Genomic DNA, 11,891 nt, shown 5'->3' on the forward strand with positions numbered 1-11,891 from the left:
CTCTGCTGCTCACATCTGTAGGTGCCAAACAGCCCTCGAGGCAAAGGTGGCACGAGCAGCTCTGGCACCTGAATGAACCCCGAGCCAGGGAACGAGAGCTGCTGAGGCCTGAGCCCTGCACTGCCAAGGGCTGGCTCTGGCTGCAGCACCTCCCAGTCCTGCTAGCATTCCCCAAATCCATCACTGCTCAGCAACATCAACTAACAGGATTTTTGTATCACGAGCCAGGCAAAGAATTACACTGCAGAGGAATGATTAATGAATACCTACCAATGTACAGATCATTTTACTGGCTTCTCTGAAGAGAAGAATTCTGTTTGATGATACATCAACACTTAAATGCTGTGATCTAAAAAATAACACAAAAATATTCAGATCTTCATGAGAGCAGAAAACTGCAATGGATTCACTCTTAAAACAAACGAACAAACACACATTTGCTGATTACAGAGTACAATTAAATGATAAACTAACTCTATGGATGTATGTATATATATTCAGGGATATGAACTCTAGTTATCTCATGTGTTGCCAGAGTAACAAGCCTGTGACAAGAGACAGAAAACTTTTAGCCAGGAAAGGTGACAGACAATACATACACAGCTTTCCATGACTGGGGAATGCTTTGAGCCTGAACACAGTTCAGAAAATCCATCACCCAAGCGGTCAGGCTAACTTTTATCAGTTCCTTCATCTGTATAGTGTTTTAAAATAAACCAATCCCAGCTGTTCCTTTTGCTACCTAACATCTGTGGCAATCCCATGGCAGTTCTCCAGGTGTAAATTATAACAGATGCTTTTAGGAACACTCAGACCTGGAGGAGACTGCACCAGGATGTCTTACTGAATCACAGGTACTACCAAGCACTTTGTTCCCAATCTGGAAATTCATAAGAGTCCTTGCCAAAGGCCCTGCTGCCTCATTCCAATCTGTCTTTATGATAAGGAAGCCTAACTCTTGGTTCAGGACTAAAAGTGAACTTCAAATATAGATCTTAGGCTCCTAAAGAACTTTAGGGACACCTACCCTTGGCTTTTCTTGGGACTGAAGGAGAAGGGAGTGACCCCTGAGGGATGTGAAGCAGAGCAGCCCCGGGCTGGGTGTGTCACAGGCATGGGATCAGTCCCTGTAGGGCCACTCGCTGAAGAGTGGGACTCAGTGATCCCCGCAGGTCCCTTCGTCACTCTGTGACCTGTCTGCTCTCACCCACCTCTGATCGGCCGTGCACCCCAGTGTCTTCCCCGTCCTAGACACCAGGAAGGATCTTTCTCTGCTGCAAGTCCCATTTTTTAGTGACTGAGTCCTTACTTGCAGGGCCCTTTGCTGCAAACTCCAGAGTAAATCCGTGTGGTTATGAATGAATAAAATGTCCCCGGTAAAGAATATTTGTATATTCCACACACACAAAATGATAATGGCTGGCAGAGGCAAATGCCCAGACCAGCACGTCGTCTCCCTCCCAGAGTGGCATAGTGCACAGTCTGATACTCTCAGACATATTTTAACCATGTCACAGAACATCGTATAGTGCATGCCCATCTGTAAAGGCTAATGCAGCACACAGCTCATGCAAACACCATCGCGGGTGATGCCTGCTAAAGGGAACAAGGCCTCTGAATAGCAACAGGTTGAAGAATCCATGAATAGGGAAGGTGGCTTGAAGAGCTGGCTCCTGCTTAAGACTGATTGTTCCAGTTCCTCTTGGTTTTTTTCGCCACTTTCTGAGTTCTGTGTTTCTGTTTTAATAATCTCCTCCACAAAACAAACTGCAGCACTATTAGAGTGCACAAGCAAATAAAAACAGGCTACACTTCCACTACTACCATCAGGATAGAAGGCCTAACTAGCCAACATGAACCAAAGGAGGAGTCACTGCAGGCAAGTCAACACAAACCATACAGGGAATTCTGCCTTATGGCTTGGCCAGTCACTCAGGGACCAAGTACACATCCTACACACTGGTCTTTGACTGGGAGCCAGGTCTCAGCTTTTAGGCCCTAATTTCCTCTTGCCAGATTAAACTATTCTGTTTTTTCAAATACCAAATATTTCAGTGTTTTTTCCATGTAAGTCTGATTTAGAAGGCAAAATGAGAAATGATACCTCCTTGTTGAAAATTCCAATTATTTTGTTCATGAAGATGCCCAGCATGGTACCTTCATGGTAAATGGAAATGAGGCAGCACAACTTGACTGGCAAAGAATTAAACCAGTTTTTTATTTGGAACCAAGAGATTTTAGCTATACAATTTGCTATTAAAACATGATCTAGCTAATCTAGTAAGTGGTTTTGTTTAATAATAAACATCTTAAATTTTTAAGCTTATATCTTGTCATATAATTCTGTTTTGTTTAAAGAGGAGAAATGGTGACTGTTCTTAGGAAAAGGCTATTGCCTATTCAACCAATAAAGGCAGCTCCTGTGAACCTCACAAAGTGGAACACAGACCCTGAATGGGAACACAGATCAGTGTGGGAACACAGACCCTGTATAGGAGCACAAACCCTGTATGGGCACATAAACCCTGTATGGGAGCACAGACCCTGTGTGGAAACACAGACCCTGTACGGGAACACAGACCCTGTATGGGAACACAGACCCTGAATGGGAACACAGACCCTGTGTGGGAACACAGACCCTGAATGGGAACACAGACCCTGTATAGGAACACAGACCCTGTACAGGAACACAGACCCTGTACGGGAACACAGACCCTGTGTGGGAACACAGACCCTGTGTGGGAACACAGACCCTGAGTGGGAACACAGACCCTGTACAGGAACACAGACCCTGTGTGGGAGCACAGACCCTGAATGGGAACACAGACCCTGTACAGGAACACAGACCCTGAATGGGATTGTGAAATCCAGGTCTGACCCACAGGAAGGGTTTCACACTTCCAGGCCATGCAGCCCCAGCTGTGTCGTGGTTTGACCCCATTCCGGGGTGGAGCTGAAGCCCAGCCACAGCCCTGCCAACCAACAGCAGCACCATGTGGACAGACGGACAGACAGACAGACGGACAGATGGACGGGCTGCTGCTGCCTGAGGCAGCTCCACACTGCTGCATCCTGCTGCCACCTGCCCCAGGCTCTGCAGCTGAACTATAGAGGGGAAGAGGCTGACATGAGAAATGTACTTTTAGGCTTTGCTTCTCACTCCTTTATGGAGTTCTTCACATTCTGAATCAAACAAACGAGTTAAACACACCATGGAGAGCTGTCCAGTAACAAACTGGGATTTAAATTCATATCTCACTTACCTGAAATACTCTCAAAGGGCACAGATGACCCATGCCATCTTATACCTCTAAAAGCTCACTAATGGCAGCTACATTTTTGCTGAGGTAGACTTCCAATCCAGCTCACTCTCAAGAGAGGATGGTCAATATTCTCCAAATGCAGCAGATGCCACGTAAGGTACAGAACTGAGCTGTAACCCTCCTAAGTCATCCCCATTCCTCAGCCTTCTGAGCATCCCCGTGAGCACTGCAGGGAGAGGGTGCAATGCTGCACAGCCTCACTGTGGAATTTCATGGGATAGAAAGCAATTACCTTTTCAGATCTCATGGCAAGGAGAGTAACTTGACAGCCAAGCCCTCCAAGCAAAATGTAAGCCAGCAGCAGAGGCTGCTAATACATCCAGTATGATTCGCTATCTTAATTCAGAAACTTGAAGCATTGAGTCCATATTCATTGACCAGGGAAGACTGGAAACTACAGTCAAATTTTATAAAAGCCAGAGTCAACAGAAAGGCTTTGGCAATTTATTGCTTCTTTTATAAATCCAATAAGGTGGAATAAATTGGTTTTAAGCAGAATATTATTTTTAAGTGTTTCTAACCACAAGCTTCAAGGAATCTGGCTAAGGCATGAACTTAACCTGAGCAGTCGTTCAAGCTCAAAGGAATTCAAGCTGCAAAAAGTGATACTGAGGTTTGAGTTGCAAGTGGGCAGTAGCTGCTATGACAAACAGATTACTGTTCCATGAGAAACGCATTCTCTTCCTGTGATTGGGAAACTTCAATCTCTACAGTGGTTTGGCTCTTTCAAGCTTGTGCCTGGTCCTGAATAGTTAAAACACAAAACTCAACAATTTAGTTCTTCAAAATCAGAATAATAATGAAGAAGCCATCTTATTGCTGCCCATGGTTTTATTTTGTTAAGAAATATGATATGAATTTGGATAAATATGTAACCTTGTTAGTGATAAGACTGTACTGCTTGTCCTTCCACATCTGGAGCAGCATAGGATCAGCCAGCCCAGTATCCAGCTCAACTGGAACCTTTAAGTGACCATGAGATGAACACCCTCCCTGGCAGATCACTTTTCTATGAGCTCAGGGTCTGTGTCTACACTCAGGTATTTTGTATAGGCAGCTTCATACACTCACCACAGACATCAGGTGTGAGTGAGTTGACTGCAACTCTGAGTAAACCTAATGATTTAATTCTTTCAACCCATTTTCTTATGCGTTCTTATGCAACCTCTTTCTTTTACAGAGAACAGAAATCCTGAAACCCAAGAATCAGCTGGGAGGAACACAGGAAAGGACTGCTATGAGTTCCCACCTAACTGTAAGAAACACTAAATGAAAAGATCAAAAAGATGAATTCACGATTGAACCTCCATGGATGTATCTGACTCCAGACCAAGGACCTTAGACTGCATTCTGGTGTTAGTATGGAAAAAACAGATTAAACACTCAACATCTTATCCAGGCAGCCTGGGAGTAGAATAAAATACATAAGGAGAGTAACCACTGTTAGGGAAAGCCAGGTTTTGCCTGTCCACCTGTGGGTATTCAGGGCTCTCCAGGCCACACCTGCTCGTTCAGGACTGACCTACAAACTACAGAGCCCACATGTTCCAAATACAAAAGACAAATAAACTTTCCCAAGCTGTGGTACTGCAATCGTCATTGACAGCTTGACATATCAATATTTCAGGAAGAATAAATGACTTTCATATCCAGGGGTTTGGTTTTCTTGTTTCGGTTTGTTTTGTTTGTGTGATTTTTTTTTTTAATCGTTCATTACTGGATACTTTGGGAAGATGCTACACTTAACACCTGAAGCTGCTTAAAATATTTGGAAATATTTTAATGAAGTCTTTTGAGACATCACCTAATACAACTTTAAAACAAATTTTACTATTATTATAAATATTTTCTCTTCAGCCCTTGCCAGAGGAAAACTATAAATCTTGTCTCAGCTGAATGAACACCATTTATCATATTCATTTTCTTGTCAATACAATTATGAAAAGCCTTTGGCCTTTTTCCAAGGAGCCTGATTTGCTGGATAAACTCAATTAGTATAAGCAAGCCTGCTACAAGCCAGCCCCATTTGGCAACCCGGAGCAGCCTCGGCGTTCCTGCGATGCACCTCTGAACCAGGAGCCTGATAACTCCATCCTGGTGCGAAAATACAAGATAAAGAGAGCCCCCCCCGCCTTCCTCCTCTCCTCCCCAGACCAAAAGGACTTTAAAGAAATCATTTCTGCTCATTTTTGCCATCTACTGGACAAAGCTTAAATCCTAAACATGTGATCAGGTGAGAGATTACCCAGCATAATTTGTTTTCTTATGGACAGGCCTTAGACCCAAAATATTTCCTACGAACACTTGAAAAGTTTATCAAGACATTCTTCTACCAATGTCACCAATATTTACAGGTGACTATTTCTGATAGTATTCAATACAGAATAAACAACACCTTATGAGATATTAAAAGCTTAGTCTTTTATCTCTTGCCTCTTTGTATTGTTTGTTTATTGAACAAATATAAGTAAATTTATATCATTTTTATAATGTTCTGTATTCTCCATTTTCAATCTTGAAATACGAGGGCGTCAAACATAACAGAATAAAATCTCTTCATAAAACAGTTTTTCTTTGCTATTAAATCCATTTTCTGATTATATGTTCGAAACTAAAAAAGAAATGTGTTAATCAAAGGATATTTAAACTTGATACAATAAAATTGGCACCTGACCCTCCTTTCTTTTCCCATTTACCTTTTTGTTTTATCTACAGTAAATAAGAGTTGTGATAATAGCAGCTCATTGTGCTGTAATGCTCAGGATCAATACCTGGACGCAGCTGGACTTGTCCAAATGAGGAGAAATCCACTGAACAGAATCATGCACTTCTCCTTTACAGCCGAAGGTGAGGAAGAAAAACATTTTGAACCTGTGCAAGGGAAAAGAAACTGGGAAGGCCTGACCTTTGAATTCCACACCAAGCTACATTTCCATGTATTTTTACGGAGAATACAGAATACGGAGATCTAAAAGTTGGATGCTGTTTTTATTTATTTGAAATGAACTTAATCCATAAAGTGGAAGGAATAAATTAATCTTAAAAAAATCAGGAAAGGGTCCTGAGGATTGTATATCCAGGATCCTTCTATAAAAAGCCATCTCGGTGGGTGCATCCACTTCTTTCAAGAGGAGCAGAGGTAAGACTCTGTTACTCCTCCCACAGCTGGAGATTTGCAGCTCTGTTCAGGAGTGTGACACTCATGGTACAGAAGGAAAAACAAAGTCAAACCAATTTGAAATGGAAGCAGCACTGATCTGCTTTCACACATCTTCCAGATTTTATTAAGTTTTAGGGTAACACAAGCACAAACAGTACTAACGAAGTTAAATGTACCCAGTGGTGCCCACTAGAAAATGAGATGCTAATTCACAGTCTGGCTTCAGGAGTTGGGTAGTTTGTTGTTGTTGTTGTTCTTGTGGGGTTTTTTTCCCTCCAGTCCTCTAAAACTGAAAATAAGGGATGCTTTCCACTGATTTTAGGAGAAATAAAGATTACACTGCTTTCTGTTTTGGACTTACTTTCTTACTGCTGAGCCTGCACAGAATAACTGCAGGCTTGCAAAGGTCTTAAATAGGGGTTTTCTGAGTGGTCATCAGGATCCTATTCCCCACCACCCGAGGATGGCACTCAGATCATCAGGGGCTCCTGTACAGCCTGTCAGTCCTGAAAGGATAATTTCCTACTTGTGATTCGATCCTGATGCATTTCCCTTTCTTAACCAAGATTATAGAAGAGTAGAGCTTCACAACTGACTCAAAAAAAAAAAAAATCTGTAAAAGCTTGATTTCTTGTGAATCATGTAATTGTCTTAAATGTTATTTTTTCTGTCCATAAAACAAACACATAATTAATTTTCATAGTTTTGTGAGATCTAAATTATAAACCAAATATTTCCATAATCCCTCACTATGTATTTCAGCAGTTTATTTCCAACATGACTGTGTGCCTGAGAGAGAACTACAGCTACTGTATTTATAAAAATACAAAGCATTTCTCTGTAGGGTTAAGAAAATACCCAGGGGCATTATTGTATGTGCTAGTTTAAAAATGTACCAATATTTAAAACAAACAGAGTTCATTATCATTACTTTTTGAAGAAAACTACAATGTAAAGATTTTGATTTTGTTTGCAGAAGTCTATTTTCTTCTGGATCAAGACAACTGCAGGTGTTGTGATATTAATAGACTTGACATAAATAGAAAGTAACTGACTAAATTAAAGACATGATTCATACCAGAGAAAGAAATCTCCCCAGATAGCACTTGTATGGTATTTTTTAAGCACTTCTGATGTTAAACCAAATGTTGGTACATTGTGTTTGGAATTAAAGACACAGCTTTTTTTTTTTCTTTTTATGCAAACATGAGGGATGTGCAAAGGGAAGAAACCCCCTCGGATATGTTTTCTAGATTAGTGGTGTGACACAACAAAACAGTGACCTCTGTTAACGGCATGTTTGCCATTGTGCAGTGATTTTAGCTGATTACACGAGTTCATTAGCTCGGTTTCCTGTCCCCACTGTGCCACCATTACCCTGATGCAGGGGCCTGGCAGGGGCACGGGGCGGGTGTGGGGCTCTGTGCCCCAGCCCAGCGCACGCTGCCAGCGGGAGGAGACTCCGTAATTGATTTTCACGTTAGCGCCGAGCAGATGGAGTAATAATCAGCCAATAATGAGCACATATCTGATTTTGATTCATTAGTTTAAATGTCTTGCTCAAACCTCTTTTTTTTTTTTTTTCCAGAAGAAACACAAAGATCCTTGGATAAATAAGATTGCCACAAGTTTTCTAGTGCTGACATTAGGAAAATGCTTAGGAAATGCTTTGGATTACTGGATATGCTCTCATAATGAATAACGCGAATTAAAACATAATATATGAATACTATGTATTAACGTTTAAAAGTGCTTCCTGTATTAATATATTTAAAGTGATAATAACAATAAAATGTTAATTTAAGCTTGTAATATTTTGAATGGTGTAAGACTAACTGATACTCATAACAAACTACAATTAAGGCTGCACTGAGACTCCCATTGTACTGTTATTTTAACATATCTTTTGCTGTTTTGTTGGGGGTTTTTAAAGTAATTTTCCCGGTAAGTTTTCTTGAAAAAATGACTTTTCAGTTTAGAGGAAATGATGCAAATCTCTGCCTGTGTTAACATTAGTCCGGAGATGCACTTTTTCCCCTTTAATGGCTGAAGTGTGGCTTCAGAATCCTTCCTGCTCCAATGTAGACCACACTGTACACATAGATAATTAGCCCCTAGTAAGGGGATGTTTTCAGGATAATTAATAGACGTCAATAAGAAACACCAATGAATGAAAAATATTTTAATAACATAAACAAACTCTTCAATTTACTCAGACATAAGTATTCTTTTTGACGTTTCAGGTGGTATTTGTACTTCTTTTCTTTTTACAATAAAAAGGTCACAGTTCTGTAGAGTCTGGGGAAAAAAAACCATAGAACCATGGCAAAAAAAACCCAATAAGGAGCTCTCTCTTTAAACCCAGGGTTTTCAGTAATGTACCACTTGGTGCTTACACTGCAATATTTATAGTGTTGAGAAATATAAAAGGTAAGAGCCACATATTCATTTTAATTGATCACATAAAGAACAAATTACTGCTGATGCCTTGTAAACTGCTCCATGTGAGCTTAGACCAGGATTAATTTATACTTTTCATACACAGACTCATCAGTCTGGCTGACTTGGGTGGCACACACACAGATTTATCCCAGGACAAATGGAGTTCTTTACCAAAGACTAGTGAGGTTGCTGGGAGTATTTTAATATTTGCATTTCCTTTCTGTTGTGCATTGAAATGGCCTGAACTTGCAAAGATGTTCAGAGGTCTCAACTCTCATTAACTTTAATGGGACTCTGAAATCACTAGAGAGGAAGTGTTCAATACTGAGAAGATGCAATATAAAATTGTAACTTTATACTCATCTGTATTTTCATACTTGGTGTGCTGCTTTGTCTGCACAGAAAATAACTGTTCAGCAGACAAGGTGGCCAAAACATAAAGAATGAAAAGAGCTTGGCAGTAATGCTTTATACTACTCTCTGAAGGCAGCCAGAGATGCAGCAACAGATACAAGGGAATGGAAATATTCCACACCGATTTTGGTTCCTTTGCCCATTCCAGCCACAAAAAAAGGAGATAACAAGGCTGCACAAAGAAAGTCTGGGGCAAGGGAGAAGGGGAGCCACAGCCCCTGGCAAGACATGAACTCGCCTTTGTTTGAGCACTGCTGGGGACAAAGAGCTCACCATCCTCGTGTGGCTGTGGGACTACGAAAGGACAACCAGACCAACCCATAGGCCTCCAACACGCTTATTCTGTCTTTACCAAAAAGTGGTTTAAGAAAACACTCTTTTGCGAATATATTTAAGAAATAATTTGGTTTTGAGACTTTAAAAACTATTAATAAAAGTAGATGTCCAACTTTCTTTGAACTGGGGTCCCAGGTTTCTGGGAACCTGTACAAACACTAGGCAGCTTCAGACACCACTGGACCTTGAATTCTAATGAAAGAACAACTACTACATAAACTACATTTTTTGGTTTTCTATTATTTAAATTGAGATACTGTTAATAAAAAGCCCATAACTACACTTCTTAATAAATGACCTCAATCTACAAGATCTAGGATTTAGATCTAATACTCTTGTCCTGTAAAACCCCAGCAAACCAGTGGTTTAGATAGGATCCATCAGAACTCAGCTGTGTAAGATAACATTGCCACAGCCAGCACAGGATGAACAGCCCATGGAATAGACTCTAGAATCCTGAAATAAATCCTGATCCACTTAACTCACTGGTACAAAATACCCTTAAACTCTAACAGGAGCAAAAATCACCCTAGATTCCATGCTTGCTTACCTCACATTCAGGAAGAACCTTCTCCCCAAACTCCTAAAATCCCAAGAGAATCTAGTTTTAGACCATTGTAAGTAATCAAATAGCACTTACGTGCATAAAATTTATTAATGACAAACAGGATTACACGCTTATACATCTACTTTTTGTTTGTCATCCCGTGGGATCCAGAAACTTCCCAATGATGGGAGGAAAACCCGAGGCTGCTGCGTCCTTCCCAGCTGCATCTCAGCCTTTTCTGGGGCAATGGGACAGCAAATGGCACCACCAGCAGTGGCCAACAGAGTGAGAGGAGGAGTAAGGAACAGGAAATGCAGGAAACGCACCAAGAGGAGCTTGCCAGCATTCTGTGGGTTTATACAGTGCTCTTCTCACTAATGAAGCAATTTTGTTCAAATTTCAGCTTCAGAATATCCTTCCCTGAATGTCACTGATAGGTTTCCTTAAGATTTAATTACAACAAAGCCATTTAAAAAACAAATTCAAGTATTTTGTTTCAAAGTCCTGAAGCACATTTTTCAACAGATTTTTTTCAAGGAAAAGGAGCTGAAGATGTAAATATTCCCAGAAAAGCCCCTATGATTTGCCAACATGTGCCAAGTGTCTGACTGAGGCCATCTAAAACAGACGAGCCTGCTCACACCCACCACCCCCAAAACAGGGCTGGTAATGGAAAGTCTGACAGACCCTTAACCATAGTGGCACTACTGGGTGCAGCTATAATATTACCCTCATAATTCTACTATATAATAACAACAAAGGAAAAAAAAGGTGAAGGGTCATTGTGCTTTGTCTTTAGAATTAAGATGGCTGTCTTCATCCTTACAGCATACTCTTAATTCTGGAGACACATCTTAATAACCTCTAAATAGTTCCAACAAAAGAGCCGTGTCAGAGGAATGAGCAGGCCCCAAGGTGTTTCAACTGGAGTGTTTTCATCTGCCTTTATTGCTCTATCCCTCTCCAGAATTAAGGCAATAACCTGTGATAAATTATTCAGGAACTGCTACAGGGATCAAAGCAAAATCATTCTGTTAAAGTGCTGTTTGCAACATTTGGCACTTAGTGTGAAAACTTTTAATGTGTGCAAGCTGAAAATCAAGGATTTTAAATAATTTAACAGCATGGAGTTTCTACAAACCAGCTAAAGATAGCATGTTGCTATTTAACTGCTTTTTCTTCAGTTCCCTTTTCCATGCGTTTCTAGCAAATCCGATGATGTCACAACTACAAGCAAAGTACTACTGAGATTCCGGCTGCCCAGGCAATAGATTACTTACCCACGTTGTCAGGAGAAATCTTGATATTCTTATTAGAAAATTAGGCACTGTTTTAATACTGGAAATTTTTTCCTATTAATACAAAAACACGAAGAAGAAGAAAGTAGCAAGAAAAAATCCCAACAAAAAAAGGAAAAAGAAAAAAGGAAAGCAACACACATAATTACTTCAGCCATCTTCAATTATATTTGATATCCTTGGAATAGAAACCGGAACATATGCTTTGTATGCAGATGTAATGATTACAAATGTATTTTAAAAAGAAACATCCCTCTTATTACAACTGTTTTTCAGTGGTGTATTTCAGAAATATTAAAAACCTAAAAAAAACCCCTAGCCAGTTAGAAAGTCCTAGTAAAACCCACAAATTAAATGAATTTGGCATTCCT

The 11,891-nt window shown here is 40.4% G+C and overlaps 1 non-coding gene across 3 annotated transcripts in view; it reads right to left on the reverse strand.

The window, feature by feature from the left end:
- Nucleotides 1-11,891, reverse strand: part of LOC103618376 — a 109,996-nt gene that overhangs the window by 11,746 nt on the left and 86,359 nt on the right. For 2 of the 3 annotated variants that reach the window (XR_001863284.1, XR_001863281.1), the window contains one exon: nt 271-11,574. This is a non-coding gene — a transcript (uncharacterized LOC103618376). The remainder of the gene's footprint in view (nt 1-270; nt 11,575-11,891) is intronic. The other variant, XR_001863283.1, reaches the window with a different exon arrangement.

The sequence above is a fragment of the Corvus brachyrhynchos genome, unplaced genomic scaffold, assembly GCF_000691975.1.
Source record: "Corvus brachyrhynchos isolate BGI_N302 unplaced genomic scaffold, ASM69197v1 scaffold616, whole genome shotgun sequence".
Classification (NCBI taxonomy): domain Eukaryota; kingdom Metazoa; phylum Chordata; class Aves; order Passeriformes; family Corvidae; genus Corvus; species Corvus brachyrhynchos.